Genomic DNA, 5,355 nt, shown 5'->3' with positions numbered 1-5,355 from the left:
AGCGATTCGTCTCTAGTCTTATAGAATAATATACTCTATTTCTATTATACTATGCATCTAGTATCTAATACATTATATTATCTAATATTTAAATTACTTATTCTATAATACTCTTATATATATTATTCTAATACTATAAGCTTATAAGCAGGCCTATTAGATTCTATATATTATAGAGAGAAGCAGGCTACTTCTACTTTGCATAGTATACTAAGAATCTTAGTTACTCTTAGAGTACTTAAAGTTTGCCTTAGAGAAAATTATAATGTCTAGAGATAGAGTATAATCTTAATAACTTATATTCTATACTATTCTAGAGCTTAAAATTTTAATAGCAAGTAGGTTATATATCTATCTATCTATATATAAATTTTTAGATTAATATTACTACTATAGCGTAGTGCATTAATAGTGTTATAGAATATTAGAGATAGCTAATTAGAGTTCTATTAATAGGCAAGAGTTATTCTGTTAATACTCTAATAAACTTTTATTCTATTAATACTCTAATAAACTTTTATTAACGTTAATACTCTAATAAATCTATATTAACATTAATACTCTAATAAACTTCTATTAATGTTAACACTCTTATAAATCTATATTAACGTTAATACTCTAATAAACTTCTATTAATGTTAATAGTATAGAGAAAAAAGGTATACGTGTAACAGACTTAGAGAAAATTTCTAAAAAAAAAATTATCTTAGAAAAATTAATTTCTAGCTAAAATAAAGCTAAAAAAAATAAGTTTCTAAATTAGGTATAGTTTTTATCCTAGCGTGCCTAGTTAGGCGTAGTTTTTATCTTAGCATGCTTATTCTTACTACTATATAGAGCATTATTATTCTTACTACTGCATGCATAAATAGTTTTTATTTTTATTACTATATAAAGAGTTTTTATTCTTACTACTATATAAATAGATTTTATTCTTATTACTGCATAAAAAGTTTTTATTCTTATTGCTATATAAAGAGTTTTTATTCTTATTACTATGTAAAGAGTTTTTATCTTTATTGCTATATAGACTATTTTTATTCTTATTACTATATAAAGAGTTTTTATTCTTATAAATATATAAAGTCTAGTTAATAAAGACTTATATAAGTATAAGATTATTCTCTTTTAATAGCGCCTATTATATATTCTAACGCTAGCTAGAAAGTATACTATTAAGTTTAATATATAGTCTCTATAACTACTCTCTTACTTTTATAATTAATATAGAACGCCTATATAAGTATATAATAGAGGTAGAGTAATTAGAGGCTAAACGCGCTTTAAGATAAAAAGTATAATAAAAAAGTTTAGTAGTAACTAGTAATAATAAGTTATGCTATAAGTAACGTACCTATTTAGTAGAGTCTTATAGCTCCTCTAATAATATACTTTATTAAATATTCTATAGCGCTTACGTAAATATATATAATAATAAGTATACTATTATGCAATTAACCTACTACTAATATAAATATCTAAGTCTATAATTATATCTCTATTTTATCTCTCTTAAGCTCTAGTACTAATATATATATATCTTTATATAATATAAATACTATATCTATATCTTCTCTTAGATAAATAAATAATCTTATATCTTTAACTAAAGTATCTTCTACTATAGTAGACTCTATAGGCTAAGTAAATAATATTACTACCTATCTTAGTTCTCTAAACTTCTTTACTAGTATAATATCTACGTTATTTAATATATAGCCTATAAGCTCTAAGAGCTCTCTTAATTAAGGCGCGCTGTTAGAGAAAGTTTATAATACTCTACTATAGGCTTATATACCTTCTTCTAACTTATACTTATCTTAGATTAGAATCTTAGATAACTTTAACTCTTTTCTTTCTCTATCTCTAAACTTATCTACCTTAAGTATTAGAATAAGTTAGATAATAATAGAAATTATCTCTAAGCTACTAATACTATTTACGCATAATAACTCTATCTCTAATAAATAATAATCTACTATATATAAGATATCTATAGATAATAGTCTTAAAGTAGACTTAATACTACTTAAAATAATACTTAACTCTGCTATATCTAACTAAGATACATAGATAGCTATATCTAATACTATATCTTAGTGCATAAGTACTATACTATTATGCCTATACTCTATATTTACGTATACCTATTTATACTTTAGTACTAATCTTTCTTATAGCTATTTATTAGACGTAATATCTATAGCACTTTTAAATTTACTTCTAAAGTTTATACTAAGTTCTATAGAAGACTACTAACCTTTTAGTTTATCTTAAACTTTACTCTACTACTTAATTTATAAACTATTCTATAACTAGGCTCTATCTCTATTAAAATATAGACTTTTTTTCTACAGCGCTAGCAGATAAACCTTCTATTCTTAATTTTTAATATTCTAAGAAAATATACTTCTTAGAGAACTCTAGTATAGCAGATCTTATCTATACGTATAATATAGATAGTTATATATTTTTACTTTCTAGCCTTAGTATATTTTACTATAATATTTAAATATCCTTCTATTAGATAGAAGGTATCGCATAAAATAGATTAGGCAATTAACCTACTAAGAAAGATATAGAGACCTCTATATACGCGAATAAGATGCTACGCACATGCTTAGATAGAATAACAATAATATTTTTTCTATCTAGAATCTTATTATATCTAATAATTAAGAGTCTTACTACCTCTATAAAGCTATTAACTATATTATTAAACTCTAACTAATAAGATGCAATAGTTATTTTATTAGATATAGAGAGCTAGATTCTATAGTACTACTAACTTAAAATAAAATGCTAATCTTAAGGTATCTAGTTACTAGCAAATCTAGAAGAAATCTAATATCTCTTTATTAGACTAATCCTTCTAATATCTCTAGATATCTTCTAATTTAAACTAGTAATAAGCATAAATAATATATTAATAGTATTATTATATACTATTAGAGCTAGTTAAGATAATACTTATATAATAGCCTAGGTTAGCTTTAGCTACTAATTTTGTAAACTATATTTTATAACTATATTTTATACTCTAGTTAATCTTACTAATATAATACAGCAATAGCTCTCTCTGCTCTTATTAAGTAACTTTTCTATATATAAGTTCTAGTATTAAATATTAAACACTAATACCTTTAGAACTCTATAATCTAATAGATAGGCTTACTGCTAATAAGCTATCTTGCTTAGCACCTATAGCAGCAGGTACTCTATAAACAGCTATATTAAATGCGTTACTCTTAGAATTATTACTATCTATTTAACGCTTGCTAGCTTCTAAAGCTTCTTAAGAAAATTCTTCTTATAGCTATAAGAATCTATTACTGCGTAATACTCTGCTACCTAGTCTATAAGCATAGCTACCTACTTGCTTATTACTCTCTTATCTATATAAGAATTATTTCTAGAGATAGAGTAACTTAGCAGCGCGTATCTTAGCTAGTATATCTTAATTGCGTCTATAATATAGAGGTATATAACGCTACTGCTGCCTTATAGTATAATATAACTAACGTTATATTACGTAAGAAAGTAGTTAGTAATAAGAGAGCTAATAACTAACTTATAGAACTAATTCTATAATATTAATAATATAGCAGCATAGCTATCTATCTACTAGCTACCTTTAAATATAGCTAGTAAGCTAATATATCTAGATAAGCTTAAATATATAATCTTAATAATATATTAGCTATTAGGCTTTAATAGTGTTAAAGGCAATATAACATAATCTAGCAAGGTTAAGTATTAGAAAGAGTAGTAAGTTACTAAAAAGAGAATATACCTTAATATTTATTAGATTATAGAATATTTAATAATAGTTATAATAATAGTAATAGTAATAGTAATACAAAGATATAAAGAGATAGAAGACTATAGTACTTAGATACTAATGCAAAATCTATTCTTAATCTATGCGTAACTGCGTATACTGCTTTTCTATAGTTAAGCGTACTATAAAAATTATATCTCTTAAGCCTAGCTTAGAGTAGAGTAGTTATTATTATGCCTAAGGCAATTTTTAAGAAGTTTAAGTATTAGTTAGTAGTGCCTGCACTAGCCTTGCTTAGAACTATTAACTAATACTAGATTACGTGTTTTATACTTTTTTAACGCTTTTTTATGCTAATAGTAGAGAGTAATTACTATCTTCTTTTAGTCTAGCTTGATTTTTTAATAATACCTCTAGTTTGCGTTTTATATCTAGAATAAATATAATAGCCTAAGACTTAATTAAAATTTAGCAGTCTTTATTATATACTCTAATAATACTAATTTAACTATTAGACTTTTCTAAAAAGAGCTTAGAAGCATATAAAGAGAATTATAAAGATTATAAGCTTTGCCTAAAATAATATAAGATATATAAGAGAGACTATTAGAAGAAGAGAAATAAGATCTCTAAGATAGTTAAATATATTCTTATAATAGTAATCTTATACTTATAACTAAGCTATTGCTTAGAAAATAGAATATTATAAGAATAGATAACTACTCTCTAAGATACTATTAGAGTAGACGTAGATAAAGAATAAGTATAAGTATAAGAAAGATACTACGCTGTACTTAAGCTAATACGCATATCTATAAACTAGAAAGCATAACTAAGCAAATATAATTAGGCTATAACTTAAGCTAAGACCTTTAAGATAGCTAAGATTATATAAATATAAGCTATAATAGATAATTTTCTAGGCTTAGTATTAAAAGTAGCATTAATCTAGACTATAGTATTCTATAGACTAAGATATAATAAGAAAGCTATTAATAGAAAAAGAATAATAAAACTCTACTCTTAAGTCTATCTATATTTCGTTAGTAGAAATGCAGAGCTTAGCTAATTAGAATAGGCCTTAGCAAGGTGCTATTATTATAAGAAATACGTTATAGAAATAAAATAACCTATTGCTATTATTATTAGGAATTTCAATATCGAATTAATATTGACTTTTTTTCTAGCCTATGCTCTTTGCATATTAACTTTGCGCTCTTTGCATATTAACTTTGCGCTCTTTGCATATTAACTTTGCGCTCTTTGCATATTAACTTTGCGCTCTTTGTATATTAACTTTATGCTCTTTGTATATTAACTTTATGCTCTTTATATATTAACTTTACGCTCTTTATATATTAACTTTATGCTCTTTGTATATTAACTTTACGCTCTTTGTATATTAACTTTATGCTCTTCGCATATTAACTATCTATAATAAAGTAAGGCACTATATATATTTTAGTTCTAAATCTCTACCTAAATTATATACGCTTATACATCTTAATTAGAGGCTATCTCTCTATTTATAAAAGTGCAGTATTTAATCCTGCACTTGCAAAAATAGCCCTCTT

This window comes from Parastagonospora nodorum (assembly GCF_000146915.1).
Source record: "Parastagonospora nodorum SN15 chromosome Unknown scaffold_22, whole genome shotgun sequence".
Taxonomy (NCBI): Eukaryota; Fungi; Ascomycota; class Dothideomycetes; order Pleosporales; family Phaeosphaeriaceae; genus Parastagonospora; species Parastagonospora nodorum.
Note: the sequence above shows the minus strand (reverse complement) of the source record.